Source organism: Neovison vison, chromosome 4 (genome assembly GCF_020171115.1).
Source record: "Neovison vison isolate M4711 chromosome 4, ASM_NN_V1, whole genome shotgun sequence".
In the NCBI taxonomy this organism is placed as follows: domain Eukaryota; kingdom Metazoa; phylum Chordata; class Mammalia; order Carnivora; family Mustelidae; genus Neogale; species Neogale vison.
In genome coordinates this window covers 187,309,929-187,326,574 of record NC_058094.1, presented here as the reverse complement: position 1 = coordinate 187,326,574, position 16,646 = coordinate 187,309,929, and the positions used below count along the sequence as shown (strand labels likewise).

Here is a 16,646-nt window from a genome sequence, read left to right as displayed (position 1 = left end):
GCCTCCAGCTCAGGTCATGATCTCAGGGTCCTGCGATTGACTCCCATATTAGTCCCCTGCTCAGCAGGGAGCCTGCTTCTCCCTCTCCACTCATGCTCTCTTTCCCTGTCTCAAATAAATAAAATCCTTGAAAGAAAGAGAGAAAGAGAAAGAAAGATATCTTGCCATCTAGTGCAACCCTTGCAAGTTAATTCCTGTCTCTTCTTTCTCACTCCAGGTTTCTCTGTTTACTGTTTCTGGCCTAGGTTCCATGGTCCTTTACTTCAGTCTGTCATATCCCTTGACCTGTAGTCTTTTTGCCCAGTTTACCTAGAAGAACCTCAACCTAGAAGAACCTCAACCTCTTTTTCCTCTGCTCCAACTCCCAGACTGCTGAGCCTATCAAGCTGATCAAAGTTCTTCATCCTAAAATCTCTCCTTTCAGACTCAGTACTCTCCAGACCTATTTAGGAAAGGGAGAGAAGTCACCAGACCTCCTTCTACCAAGGTATCTATCAACCTGTCATTGCGGTTGTGGTAGGCAGAATTATAAAATAGCCTCCAAAATTTTTTGCCCAAATCTGTAGAAATGTTACTATAATGGATTTTACCCCCATGATTAGATTATAATACACAGTTGACCTTTTCAAAGGGTGCAGGGCTGTATGGTGTGGCCTCTTACCCCAGTTGAGACAACTCTGCAGGATCATTGCAGCTCAGGAGCTCCCAGTGGAACTTTGGCTAAAGACTGTTGTTACTGTATCACATCTATACTTCTTCCCTATGCTTAATCAGGCTTTCTTTGCCCCTTCAGAGATTTTATTCCCCATAACACTCCCCACTAAATTTTCTGCACACAAATCTTCAGGTGAGAGTCTGACCCTAAGGAACTCATTGTGCCAGGAGGTACAGTAACTGCTTGGGAAAATGAAAGGGAAGGTGTTGTCAGGATGTACCCTTCATTTGGACTTATGCTTCCCTTCTCTTTTAGCCTCTGGAATAAAGGGAAGACTGGGAAGGATTATAAAGCAGGCACAGTGTTCATTGGACCCGTCCTCTTTTTGTGCTTGCTCTTCCATATACCAGCATTACCATCTCCCCCACCTTCTAGGGTCCAACATCTTCCCAGTAGCCAGAGAGCCCCAGTTATGGTCCATTTAAGTGCCTTCAGTTAGTTCACCCAAAGCACTTGTAACTCATTTTGCAGATGTCAAAAAAGCAAAAGCAATCAGATTCAACTTGTATTAACACGCTAATGAAAACCACACTCTTTAATCTTCTTTTTTTTTTTTTTTTTTTAAAGATTTTATTTATTTATTTGACAGAGAGAAATCACAAGTAGATGGAGAGGCAGGCAGAGAGAGAGAGGGAAGCAGGCTCCCTGCTGAGCAGAGAGCCCGATGCGGGACTCGATCCCAGGACCCTGAGATCATGACCTGAGCCAAAGGCAGCGGCTTAACCCACTGAGCCACCCAGGCGCCCCACTCTTTAATCTTCTTATGAGCATTTATAAGCAAATTAATTAGATTGTTGGAATTTGAATGAATCAGGATTGTTGGTGGGGAGTTAGTGGATGCCTTCCTGGTTCCCAGATAAGCAAGAAAGTTGGATTATATGGACTCAAGTCTTCCTTATTGTTCAGTTACTCCAGCTAATGCATTCCTAACTCAGTTTTCCCATTTTGATTATGTCCTGGGCTTGGAATGATGGAACAGTGACAAAGCCAAACTGTTCATCCAAATTGACACTAAGCCATTCGTTCACAAATATTTGAGTGCATATGATGTGCTAAGCTCTATACAAACTATTCCATGGAGCTACCAGCCCTAAAGAATACATGGTCTCAAGGGTGAAAATGTTGTGACTCTCCTGTCATGTCATGTCATGGGCTATGAAAGTGAAAATGCAGGTGTTACTAAAACACACACTGGAGAGTCCCATACTCCAGCCATGGGTGGGGATAGGCATCACAGATATTTTCCTAGAATATCTACCCAATCTTTTAGGTAGGGGTTAGGAGGGAGAGAAGTTACAAAATCTTATCATAAGACCAGCTTTAGAAACCGTACTATATTTTGCTTGCCTTTTTGCATCTCAGTGAAAACATGCAATGCTATCACTTTGTACCATCTACTTAATGCATCTTGAGAGTTAACTTTGTTACCACGGGTAGTTAAAATGCAGTTAAAAATATAAAAATAGAGTAAACAAATATAGTTAACTGATCACTGGGCAACTCCGAGGCAACACTGAGTGAACTCATCCATAGGTATCAAAATATTATTCATACCATCACCCAGAAAGCCCTTCCAGGAAGCAACTCTAGCCTTTCTACATGTGCCCTGTTCTTACAAATACCCTTAAGGACAGTCTTCATCCACATATAAACATTTTGGCACTTAGTCACAGCCTTAACCTGTACTATTTATTGGGAAAAGCCTAGTTCCACAAATTGACCATATAGGTTGTAGTTTCTGAGTATAAGGAGCTCTCTTGTTTGCCTTGTTTCTGTGAGTATACACTGGGAGTAAGTAACATATACTACAACTCACCAACGGACATACTGGTCAGTGGCGCTACTATAAGCCTGGTTTCCATTTGTAAAAAATAAATAAGCTGCTGTCTCTATCATCAGGATAGTTCCTGTTTTGGGGCATCCTTCATCTCTTTATTCTGCCCTCAACTCACCATCCTCTTCCCCATTTTAAAGGTTCCTGGAGGGAACAAGACAGTAATAGACCTGGCAGAAGTATTCATGAATAACCCAACTCTACGGGTGGTGTTACCAGTGATGTGGCCATTTGGAGAGGGGAAGAAAATGCTTGAGAATCAAAAACACATGCAATTCAATTTATTTGTTGTTTTAGTTCTTTTAATTCCAAAGGCTTTATAATGTCACATTTTCTTTATGTTGGTATAATTGCTTTCTTAGTTCAAATCAAGGGATAATCCCGTGTTCTAGGCCATCATGATGATGTACTATTTCGCTCTTCTATGTAGCTGGAACACAGCAATTTGTTTCCTATGAAATAACAATAAAAGATTTCTTTAAATTAGCTGTATAACAAACTTGAGATATACAGAGTCATTACTAATATCTTTAGTGTTCATCTTTACAATAAAGTTAAAGGTGTTAACATTTTGCCTGAGCATGAGTATTAGTCTTATGACCACTGTAGCGTAGGAATGGCCTTGAAAGGGCCAGTAACCATGTGCTCCCTGACACCCTAGGCCTAGGGGTTGAAAGTGTGGCAGGGATATCAAGACTCAGTGTGAAGAGAAGCCTGTCTTGCCAGTAGCCCCTTAAGAGAGACCCTGAACTTCAAGTACCCAGCTCTCCAAGTTCTAAACTGGGACACTTTGATAAACCACTGGGATAACTTAAAAAATCCCATATAACCCACAACAGACTACCACTAACACCCCTGGGAATTAAACGTGGAAAATCAGCCTAACAATGACATTCCATGGAACTGAAAGGCTTTGGCTCCAATCTACTTATAAGGAAGGATCTACAGGTCTAGAGGTCTGTTACCCAGTCAGAATGCTGCCATTTTTCACTGCCCACAAGCAGGGCAGTTAGTTTTGCAGGGCAGAACACGCACTGAGTAGGAAACCCCAAACAAAGCCCTAAAAGCTAATCATGAGACACCCAAATTAGCTACAGAATAGATACCAACTGTCTATTTCCTGTCTGTACCTGCTGTCTGTTTCCTAAACATTACAGCAAATCTGTTTGCCTAAACTGTCTCAAATCTGTTTGAAACTTTGTAAGGTACCTCGGTTTTCCATCTCTCACAGTATACCTGAGGTAAGAAATGATTCATACATTAAATAATCTAAGTTACTTAAAAAACCAAAGGGGGGGAACCACACCCTTCTTGAAAAAAATCTTTTGTTCAAGATACTATTCTGTATCATTCTGTAGTCCTTAACAGAAAAAAAAAAAATCAAAATAATGGACACAATCTAGACAACTCGTTCTGAAAATTACCATCTTAACTGTGTAACCAAGAGTAAATTAAAGTTATCTTCTTCACAGGGCTGTGATAGGATGGAAAAAACAGATTCCTACACACTGATGGGAAATGAAAGCAGAGGCAAACGAGAGTTTGAGAAGACTAAAGGTAAGATGGACAGTGTTTTGGTTTAGAAATTAAGACTGGAACTTAATTAAATTTCCCCGGGCTCTTATGCGTCCCATTCGTCACTTACCTGCCTCATTTCATTTTTGCTCCCCAGGTATAATCATCCCCCAGACTCTACTTTGGGCCCTTCCCACTGCTTGGAGCCCTCTCCCTAAATATAGGGTGATCCAAGCTCAAGCTTCAACCAGGTATGTATGATCTGCTAGTCCAGCCCTCCCACTGACAGCCACACAGTAAAGCAAGACAACTTCCTTTCCTAAGCTTCCTTGTCTATGGATGTTATCATTTTTTCTAGATACAAGTTCAAACCCCAGCCTTTTTTTTTTTTTTCCTATTGACGAGAGAGAGAGAGAGAGCACAAGCAGGCAGTGCAACAGGCAGAGGGAGAGGGAGAAGCAGGCTTCCTGCTGAGGGGCTTGATCCCAGGACCCTGAGATCATGTCCTGAACCAAAGGCAGAGGCTTAACTGACTGAGCCACCCAGGTGCCCCCTCCAGCCTTTTTATTTTTTTCTTAAAGAATCAGTTTTGTTAATGGATTCTCTGAAATGTTATCTTTTACTCCCATGTGAGTTAGGACCCTTTATATCCAATGTTCAGTTAAGTGTTGGTGGTAGAGTGGTAAGCACAGCTGCCTTCCAATGTTCAGTTAAACTGACTTTATAAAGGGGTTTCAGCCAAATGGATATGCTTCAAATTCCTCCTCCACTATACTGCCAGCTGAAGAGGCCTAGAGCACATTTCTTCCTGTCCCTTCTCTATTCAGTTTGCTTTGGGCACCTCCTTACTGCCTACAGGACAAAAATCTCAAAAGGAAAATTTCTACTATTTAGCCCAGTCTGTTTAGACCCACTTGCCCAACTCGTCACAGGCCTCCCTTCTGGCTGGCTCTTCTCAGGCTCAATCCCTGGAACACACTTGACCTCTCCTGGCTGCCCAATCAAGCTCTTACTACTGTCTCCATTCTTACTCCAAACCACAGCCCCCAAATTTGTATCAAAATTCACTGCCTCCACATGGAATGCCCTTTCTCAGCAACTCCACCTAGCTCTATATCCCTGACTCTTTTCTCTTTCAACCCTCCTGTCCTTTACCACCACCCAGCTTTCCATCAACTCCTACAGCTCTTTGTTCAAATTACATTAGTTTCCTAGAATGCAGGACCTCAAACCTGGAATTTCTCCCAATCCTACAAACATGGGCACCTATACTTGTTTAAGAACATACTTCCAAAATTAAGAAATACTGTTGATCTATGGCTGCCTTTGCATCCAGGACCCAGTGTGGAACCACCACAGACAACCATGAAATGAGTCCATTAGTCACTTACATTCCCAGGGCTTGGGAGAGACTCTCTTGGACTCCAATCCCTCTTGTACAGCCATGGTACGTTCTCCTCGGAACCTGCCATCCTGTCCTGTTACTTTGCACACCACAGGGATGCTCTCGTATTCCCCAAGCTTTAACCTGTACTTTTTTCTGGTGCGCCACACAATAAGCTGGGGAGGGAGAGAGCACTCAGCTGGCATCCTGATGATCCTGCCAACCTCGCCATAAATCTTCCCTTTGGAAGACATCACACAGCCCAGTGGACTAACTTCTTCCAAGAGGCATTCTATCTCATACATTTCATCTTCAGCTTCCTCTTCCAAATCACAGTCTTCTGAATTGTTGGGAAGTACAGTGTCCAAGGCACCATTTTTCTTCAATAAATAGACTGTGTTCCCACTTGAGAAGTTTCTCAGGGACTTCTGCTTCCTGCCTTTCACAGTTTTTTTAATCTTTGCGCACCTTTTGAAGTTCTCATGATCCTCCTCCTCAATCTCATCATTCATGGTCATTTCTTCTTCATCTGTGTTCAGTCTCCCATTCCTGATGGTCCTTCTCCGTGATCCCTTAGTCTTGCAATCTGGAAATGACTCTTCATCCTTGGAAGGCATTTGCTCAAGGGATCTCTCCAGCTGTGCATCCTGCCACCAGCTCCTATCACACTGAATCCCTTCATCTACCCGCCTGCTATTCATTTGGGCCGAACAGGCAGAGCTAGACACATACTTTGAGCAGCTGTTCCACTCTACCACCTCTTCCAGTTCTCCACATCTGAATTCTTCTGTTGCCTTTCTGCTCTCTGATGAGGGCTCAGGAGATTTCTCATGCTCTGCATCCTGCCACTGGCTCACATCACACTGAATGCCTTCATCGACATAGCTGAACTGGGTGAGGGAGGTAGGGGGGAGGACATAATTCTCAGGGTAGCTGTTGCTCTCTACAACTTCACCTTTGCCCACTTTCACAGGGAAGCCACGGCCCCCACTACTGTTGTCTAGCATGCTTTCCCCAAAGTGAATGGGACTCCAGATTTTGGACTCTAGGCTCAGGTCCTCAATGGCTTTATTGCTGGAGCAGACTGGCCTTTCCTGCTGGAGCTTATCGCCATCTCCAGAAGACTGGCACAGATTGGAATTCAGAGTATCCTGGATTTCATCTCTGTCTTTTGCTTCATCTAGAGAGGATAGGAATTGGAGAACAGCTGCATAGCCTTTTTCTTTACCCAAGTTCATGTCCACAATGGAGCCCGACTTCACCACCTCATCACGTCTTACATCATGACACTGTTCTGACCACAGAGTGCTTTCTTCATCTTTACACATAATGCCATCTGCACCCTCGTGATGGTTATGAAGCACACTTCTACTCTCCCGAGAACTCTGTGAAATCCCACCGTGCTGCACCATGATGTCTGGCATGGCTTTACCATAAGCCAGGTCATACAAATGGATAGTTTCCTTCAAAGTCTTCCAGAACTGTGTTACAGGGGATCCTTTGCGTTGTTCTAGCCCCATTTTCCCTTTCTCAGACGCATAGTTTACTTGAGGTGATGCTTTATATACAGTGTTAGGAGAAGGGCTCTCACCAGGTAGCCGCTGCTTCTGGGCAACAGATGACAAAACCCCATCTGTTGCTTGAGGAATGTTTTCAGTTTCTGTGTCACTATTAGAAGTTGGGATACTGGTCACCATATCGCCTTCTGAGTGGGTGTCTTGTTTCTGAGTCTTGTTTTCAGCCTGATGAGTTTCAGTCTGAGTCTCTTTCGTCTTCGTTTTCTTTCCATAGCCACTACACTGCTGGAACTGTGCTGTGTTACAAAACATAGGTCTTCGGTTAAGGGCAGTGGGCAACGGGGACTGAGGGATGAGGAAGCCAGGAGACTCACTGAGTATCACTGAATATGGGAAATACAGACTTCCATTTCTGAAACCTAGAGAGAGAACACAGTAGTTAGCCACTCGGTCTCCTGCAGCCAGTCACAACATTAAGCCAGGACACAGCCAGCTGACCACACCAGTTGGTCAAGTATGTAGTGTTTTCAATGCCAGTTGGTAGCTACTGGCCCCCACTTCTCCCTGAATATCCTCAGGATTCGACAAGGGAAAGGACAGTGACCAGAACCGTGGGGCCTCCAGAACCTTCCTTTACCATGAGAGCAGGCATCTGTTCCAATGGGTTGGTCTCCAGGCCATCAAATAATCAGTGTATTATGAATCACCCCTACTTAGTAGTGACTCTTTTTCAGAGAGACCTAGCACCCAGTAAGGGTAATTTAGGATTATTGTGGCTGGGGAAAGAATAATTATGTCAGCCCGTATAGAGCAAGGAAGAACAAAAGTTCTTTGTATGTACAGGCCTTTCTAAACCTTTTTATTCAGCACTACTCATTCACAGACCCATCTTCCCCTGTTTTCCAGTCTTCAGAAGTAAACAGGGCAATGGTGCCAATAACGCTAGACACATTTCTGTCATACAAATTCATGTCAGGAATGGCATTTGATTTCGCAAGACAGATATATATAAGTGACAAATGAATTTAAGATAAAACTTCTACTTAGTATATAAAATCATTAATTATATTCAGATCAGTGTTCATCAGGTAATTTACTCAATATGAAGGTTGATCTAATGAACTCAATTTTATAGTTTAAGGCTGCATCAAAATGCCTCTTGGTCCTGGCCTAATCTACTTATACATAAAAGTATATGGATTTCTTTATTGAAAGGAAGTAGATGAGTCCCCACTTGACTTCGCCATGGCCTACAGAGGTTAGAAGCCAACAGAATGAAGTTCATGAGCCAGAGAACTTCCTACCATACATGTTGTACTATATCATACAATGGACCAAAATACCTTAATGCAGGTCCCTGCCATTAGCATCTCTCCCAGGACCCTATTCAGCTATCCATTGCATAAACATAGGTGTTAAAGTTATTACTTTGTCCCTCACTAATCAGCAAAATCTATGGCTACTCTTTGTAATACCTTCCCTCTTCTGCTACCATGACCAGGACTTTAAGTCATCTCCATGTTTTTACTTCAGTAACTACTACTAGGAACTTCCTTTACCCATTTCCCTGACATTCACAGGTCTGTAATCCAAACTAGTTCCAAAATTATCTATATTTCTATCTTTTCTTTCCTTCCTCTATTTTTTTTTTTTTTGAAGTAATCGATATCTAGTGTGGGGCTCAAACTAATAACCCCAAGACCAAAAGTCAGGTCCTCTCCCAACTGAGCCAGCCAGGTACTCCCAGAATTATCTTTCTGACTCAGGTATGACCCCTCACTTGAGAGACAATATTTGAAGTAATTTGAAGTATTGTCACTGCTAGTCGGGAAATGAGGAACAATGACCACATTCCTTAGGATGTCATAAAAGCCCTCATTATCTGATTTGTCAGTCTATCATCTAATTCTTCCACTAAACCTATGTGCTCTAGCCACATGTGGGTTCCCCCACAGGCTAACTTCTCTTCACTTTTCAGAGAACTCCTCCTTTCCTACTTCTTCCACTGCCAAAACTTTTTGTTTTTTAAATGGAAATCTCACCATTAGTGACAATAGATGGGCCTTGAGGGCATTTTCCTAAGAAAAATTGGATAGAGAAAGACAAATGCCATATCATCTCACTTCTATGTACAATCCAGAGAAGATGAACTCAGAAAGTTAGTGGTTACCAGGGGCTGGGTGGTTGGGTTAATGGGGAAATGCTGGCCAATGGCAAAAGAAAAACTAATTCGTCTTGTTATACAAAGGAGGGTACTGAGGCAGCAAAAAGAATTTAAAATCCGCCTATTTATAAAAGCATGTATTTGGCCCTCTGTTGCAATTGTACAAGTATGTGTACTGCATGCCTAATTAATGTTAAAGGCTGGTAGATGGGGCATGTGGGTGGCTCCGCCTTTGGCTCAAGTCATGATCCCAGGGTCCTGGGATCGAACCCCACATCAGGCTCCCTGCTCAGTGGGAAGCCTGCTTCTCCCTCTCCCACTCCTCCTGCTTGTGTTCCCTCTCTTGCTGTGTCTCTCTCTGTCAAATAAATAAATAAAATCTTAAAAAAAAAAAAAAAGCTGGTATAATTTCTGGTTGTACGTAAGAAGAATATGTAAGAAGTTTGGAAGTCACTTACTCTGAACAAAGTTAAAAGCTCAACTGAAAAATCAAGAATTCTTCCCAGATTCTACACAGCAGTAGGTTACAGAACAAAGTGCTGTCCCCAATGTTGGAGAGATATGTGAATGTAGACAAGCACAACTTACAGGGGCACAAACCCAAGAGGTAAAAATTCCATGGGAACTAGTAGTAGGATAGGGAAACCTGAACTGTTATCGACAAATTAAAGGTTCAGAATGAACAAATCAGAGAGTTAAAAAACTTCAAGGGGACCCTTTCATAATGAACCCTCACCCCCTCCCTTGTTTTTAGTTTTATCTGCAGTAGTTCAACCAGTTTCTTACAGTAAATCTAGGAAAGAAATCCCAGGAAAAGTGGGGAAGAGAAACAATGGTGACATATAAAGGAAAACTCTATTCCTACCAACACTGGACCTCAGGACAAGCTAGTTAACCAGAGCCTAATTGATAAGGGGGTAGGCAAATACTTATCTCAAACCCACCCTAACAACCCTTCCCTATCCAATGGGAAGAGGAAGGTGAAGAACATGTATGGTTCAGAGTTCAAAGGCACCATCTCACTAAAAGACCGAGACCTAAAACTACAGTTCTTCAGTAACCATAGGACTATGATTCCTGTCCCACCTCCCCAACTTAACATGTTACTAAAGGCCTATTTAAAGCAGTACTTTTTATCCAGCACAGAATGCCTGGCAATCAAGAAAACATTACAAGATATACTAAAAGCCAAAACCTGTGTAGTCTGCGAAAAAATTCACTTTCAACATAAAGACAAGGATGAAAAGTAAATGCATGGAGAAAGATATTCTGTGCTAATAGTAAACAAAAAATGGCAGATGCAGTGGGTAAAAAAAAAAATCACTAAGGACAATTGATCTAAATAGCACCTTTAACCAACTAGAAATAACTGACATCCACAGACTACTTCATCAAGCAGAATACACAGCTCATACCCATATGGAACATGCACCAAGACAGTCCATACCATGGGCCAGAAAACACTTACACAAATTAAAAAGTACATTAATCATATAGTGTCTGTTCTTAGCCTACAACTGAGTATAGAAAACAAAGATAGCTGTAAAATCCCCCAAATACTTTGAGATTAAATGCATTACTAAATAACACTGAATCAATGAAGACACAAATGACTAATATCAGAAGTGAAAGAGGGTACATCACTACAGATTCCACAGACAGTAAAAAAGATGGGGCACCTGGGTGGCTCTAGGTTACAGCCTCTGCCTCTGACTCAGGTCATGATCCCAGTGTCCTGGGATCAAGCCCCGCATTGGGCTCTCTGCTCAGCTTCCCAACCCCCCCTCCCCGGCTCTGCCTGCCTCTCTGCCTACTTGTGATCTCTGGCTGTCAAATAAATAAATAAAAAATCTTAAAATAAAAATCATATTTTAAAAAAGATGGAAAAAATACTATGAACTCTATTGTCACAACTTTCCAAACCTATAAAAAATGGGCCAATTCCTTGAAACATAAAGTTGGACAGGCTCAGACCAGTAGAAATGGACATCTGCACAGATTTTTATATATTAAAGAAATGAATCACTTAACTGATAACCATCCAGAACAGAAAGCACCAGGCTTTCACCAGAAGGGCTCACTGGTGAAGTCTACCAAACACTTCAATTACAAATAGATCAATGTAGGATAGAATAGAGACCCTACACACAGACCCATATAAATATAATCAACCAATATTTGACAAAGGAGCAAAGACAATACAATGGACCAAAGACAGCTTTTTCAACAAATCATCCTGGAGCTGGACATATACGTGCAAATGCAACCCTAGACACATACCTTACAACAAACGTCCTTCACAAAAATTAACTCAGAAAGGACCACAGACCTCCATGTAAAACACAGAAACTATAAGAACAAGAAGTTAACACCAGAGAAAACCTAGATGTTCTTGGGTATGGTGATGACTTCTTAGGCAAAATACCAGTGGCATACATGATCCATGCAAGAAAGAACTTGATAAGCTGACTATCATTAAAATTAAGAACTCTTCAAAATATACTGATACTGTCAACTGAATGAAAAGTCACAGACCAGGAGAAAATATTTATAAATACATGCCTCATAAAGGACTATTACCCAAAATATACAAAGAACCCTTAAAATATTAAGAAAATAACCTGATTTTAAAAGAGGCTATAGACCTTAACAGATATCTCATCAAAGAAAATACACAGACAGGGGTGCCTGGGTAGTTCAGTGGGTTAAAGCCTCTGCCTTTAATCCCAGGATCCTAGGATCGAGCCCCACATCGGCCTTTCTGCTCAGTGGGGAGCCTCCTTCCTCCTCTCTCTCTCTCTCTGCCTGCCTCTCCACCTACTTGTGATCTCTGTCAGTCAAATAAATAAAAATCTTAAAAAAAAAAAGAAAAGAAACATTGCCAAATAAACATGAAAACATGCTCCAGATGTCATCAGGGAAATGCAAATTAGAGCAATGAGATACTGTACAAGTACTAGAATGGCTGAAGTCTTAAACACTGATAATACCCAGTACTGACGAGTATGTGCAGCAACAGGAACTCTGATTGCTAGTGGAAATGCAAGATGGTACAGATGTAAATGCTTTAAAATAGTGTGAAAGGAAGAAAGTTTGGCAATTTCTTGCAAAACTAAACATATTCTAAAACTTGGGGAAAACCAAGATCTCCTTCAGTAGATAAATGGATGTATAAATGTCATAATTCAGACAATGCAATATGATTCAGCAGTAAAAACAAATGAGTTATCAAGTAACAAAAAGATAGAAGGAAACTTAAAATGGGTAGTACTATGTAGAAAAAGCCAATATGAAAAAACTACATACTATATGATTCCAATGATACAACTTTCTGGAATAGGCAATGCTATGGAGCCAGTAAAAAGATAAGTGGTTGCCAGGGGTTAGGAAGAATGGAGGCATGAATAGGCAAAGAATTTTTAGAGCAGTGAAACTATTCAATACAGTATCATAATGGTGGCTATCTTTCATGATGTATTTATCCAAAACCACAGAACATGCAGCTCTAAGAGCACACCCTAACATAAACTGAGGGTGAAATGTGCCATTTTAGGTTCACTGATTATAACAAATATCACGCTGGTGAGGGATGTTGATAATGGGAAAGGTTATGCACAATGGAGGGCATATGGGAAATCTTTCTGCCTTCTGCTCCACTTTGCTGTGCACCAAAAGTTGCTCTAAAAAATGAAGCCTCCTAGGGGGACTGGGTGACTCAGTTGGTTAAGTATCTGCCTTCAGCTCAGGTCGTGATCCTGGGGTCCTAGAATTGACCCCCGCACTGGGCTCTGTGTTCGGTGAGGAGCCTGCTTCTCCTTCTCCCACTCCCCCTGCTTGTGCACTCTCTCTCTCTCTCTCTCTCTCTCTCTGTCAAGTAAATAAATGAAAGCTTTAAAAAAAAAAAAAAAAAAAGAAGCTATTGAAAGAGAAAACCAAAGTTGGCGGCATCACAATTCCAGACTTCAAGCTCTATTACAAAGCTGTCATCATCAAGACAGTATGGTACTGACACAAAAACAGACACATAGATCAATGGAACACAATAGAGAGCCCAGAAACGGACCTTCAACTCTATGATCAAATAATCTTCGACAAAGCAGGAAAGAATGTCCGAAGGAAAAACATACAGCCTCTTCAACAAATGGTGTTGGGAAAATTGGACACGTGCAGAAGAATGAAACTGGACCATTTCCTCGCACCACACACAAAAATAGACTTAAAATGGATGAAAGAGCTCAATGTGAGACAGGAATCTATCAAAATCCTTGCAGAGACCACAGACAGCAAGCTCTTTGACCCCAGTTACAGCGACTTCTTCCTAAAAATAACACCAGAGGCAAGGGAAGCAAGGGCAAAAATGAACTATTAGGACTTCATCAAGATTGAAAGCTTTTGCTCAGCAAAGGAAATAGTCGGGGCACCTGGGTGGCTCAGTGGGTTAAAGACTGTCTTCGGCTCCGGTCATGATCCCAGGGTTCTGGGATAGAGCCCTGCATCGGGCTCTCTGCTCAGCGGGTAGCCTGCTTCCCCCTCTCTCTGTCTCTGCCTGCCTCTCTGCCTACTTGTGATCTTTGTCAAATAAATAAGTAAAATCTTAAAAAAAAAAAAAAGAGTATGGAGGTTCCTCAAAAAGTTGAAAATAGTGGTACCCTACGACCCAGCAATTGCACTACTGGGTATTTACCCTAAAGATACAAATTTAGTGATCCGAAGAGGCACGTTCACCTCAATGTTTATAGCAGCAATGTCCACAATAGCCAAACTATGAAAAGAGCCTAGATGTCCATCAACAGATGAATGGATAAAGAAGGTGTGATGTGTGTGTATGTGTGTATACGCGCACACACACACACACACTCTCTCTCTCTCTCTCTCTCTCTCTCTCTCTCTCTGGAATACTTTGCAGTCATCAAAGACCTGAAATTTCGCCATTTGCAACAAGGTGGATGGAACTAGAGGGTATTATGCTAACCAAAATAAGTCAATCACAGAAAGACAATTGTCATATGATCTTTCTGATAGGAGGAATTTGAGAGGTAGGGCGGGTCATAGGAGAAAGGCAGGGGGAAAAATGAAACAAGATGGGACAGGGAGGGAGACAGACCATAAGAGACTCTTAATCTCAGGAAACAAACTGAGGGTTGCTGGAGGGGAGGAGGATGGGAAGGATAGGGTGGCTGGGTGAAGGGCATTGGGGAGGGTATGTGCTTTGGTGAGTGCTGTGAATTGTGTAAGCCTGATGATTCACAGACCCATACCCCTGAAACATAACACATTCTATGTCAATAAGCCAATAAAAAAATTTTTTTTAAAGGCCTACTAAATACAGGTAGAGATCCTTGAATATGCATAGCATATATCAGAAAGATACCCAAATCACTGGCAACATTTTCTGACTCACGGAGGATACTGGGAGACTGGGAAAAGGGATTAGGGGGTAAAGACTTCATTCCTTGTTTATATACTATTTTAATTGTTAGCCCATGCATTTGGTTAGTTTTTCAATTAAAAAAATGATTTAAGCCAGTTTCAATTGAAGAGATGTTCTGTTACTCATAAAATAGTTACACCTCTCATTCTGAATAATTCCTAGTCAGAATGACTAGGTACAAAATAAACCACAATAATCCCTGCCCTTTAGGTTAGTACATCCAGAATGCTTTTGAGTCCACTTGTTCAACTGAACTCATGTTATATTCCCTCAAGGAACATCTTTACAACCTTGGCTATGATGGACATGCTGTTTAATATACAATTTCATCAAGCTATTTAACAAATTCTAATATATTCCTCTCATTTCCTACTTAACTCTATCCCAAAATGATGTAAATTATCTTCAATCAACATCTTTCTGTACTGGCATCCATTCTTCTCTTGGCAATAGGTCCTTCAAAAAGGACCTCTCCTTTGAAAAAGGAGAGACCTTCTCTGTCCAAATGGAATCTAACAGGTTCATACCACCTTCAACATGGGGCATATAATCTAGACTAATCAAGGAGACTAGTTCATCTTCTGGGTGGTAAGTAGAACAAGGATAACATGTGGCAAAGCCAAACCACCAGGAGTCAGCTTTGGAACTCTTTTTGAAACTACTGGAAGGGAAGGCTCTTCTCTGGGATCCTTAGCCAGAAAATCATTACAGGCCCACAAATTCTGTAACTATCTTTGTCACTTTGAAATGGCTGAGAATGAGAACAATACAGAGAAAGTCAAAACCTAGGAAAAAAAACAAAATTAGAAATAAAGGAATATAGATTCTAATAAGGATTACGTTCTTGGAGTCCCTATTTAGCTAGCCTGAAGTGGCTTCTTTCTTGGAATTCTTGGTTGCACAAAACAGTAAGTCATATGAACTTTTTTTTTTTTTCCCACTAAAATATCTGAGTTAGGTTGCAATTAAACAAGCAAACAAACAACACAGATGGGATTCCTACTCCCAGTACTTATCACTCTAATTCTCCTAAACCACAACTCTCAGGACAAATATTGTAAACCTTAAGGGGAATTGCATGAAAAAAAGTGCACAAGTACAGAATCTCAGCCTTTTAATTAAAGTTCAAGATACAATATGCATTTCTTTCTCTCAGGAATTTTCCACCCTCTGACCTCCAGAATCTTCCTCAGACAATTCCTTCATCTGGACTATTCCAAAATCACATTTCAACATCCATATTAATTAGGGATCACCAGAAAAAGCTAATGGAATGTTTATATATAAAAATCTTCTTTAAGAACTAGACCATGTGGTGGTACAAGTTCAAAATATGTCAGGTAGGCAGTCTTGTTGGAGACACAATGAGGAGCTGAAGTCCATAGGTCATATGCTGGCAAAATTCCTTATTCCTCAGACTGCAATTTTAAAATGGTTTCCACTAGGAGCTCCTTGGACTAAAGATTCTACTACTTAGGTGGGATCAGTGATTGAATGACTAAAAATCTATCCTTATCATACCTAGTTTTCTCCTTGGAAAACAGTTGCATACAATACACAACATGCTTTATCTACAGCAGGGTACACTGAAGAAGCCTGTGTAAGCCTGGTCGATTTAACATTATCTTTGCCACTGGAGGCATGAGAAGGGAGAATTACTCCATGGATCCTTCTGCCCTGCTTAAACCCTCTCCCATCCCATAATGTATGAAATCCTAGATTTCTACCTCCCAAACACTTAAACCTCATCGTTCTCCCAAAGTACTTTTTTGACCTCACCAGGAGAGCTTTAAGAATCTTTAGGCCTTGTTGAAAAAATTATAGGGACTAGGAGCTCTAAGGTGCCTCTGTAAGACTGGTCTCATAATAATAGAATTTTGGTTTGACTCCTGTGTAACTCTGAGCAAGTCGGGGGCTCTGAGCCTCTGTTTCCTGATTTGTAAAACATAGACAGCAATAATACCTAGGTCATGGGGTTGTTGAGGTCAAATGAGAGAACGAACCCACTTCCAGTATTTGGCAGAATAACTGGCATATAGGTAGAATTCAAATTTTATCTATTAATGTGAACTTCAAACACTGCCCC

The 16,646-nt window shown here is 41.3% G+C and overlaps 1 protein-coding gene across 1 annotated transcript in view; it reads left to right on the top strand.

The window, feature by feature from the left end:
* LOC122904969 (retinitis pigmentosa 9 protein-like) overlaps positions 1–14,115 on the top strand; it is a 31,397-nt gene extending 17,282 nt beyond the window's left edge. The window contains exons 7-9 of the mRNA XM_044246342.1: positions 4,022–4,106; positions 4,222–4,315; positions 14,036–14,115. The gene's annotated coding sequence lies outside the window, so the exon portion shown is untranslated. The remainder of the gene's footprint in view (positions 1–4,021; positions 4,107–4,221; positions 4,316–14,035) is intronic.
* The last annotated feature ends 2,531 nt before the right edge of the window (positions 14,116–16,646 follow it).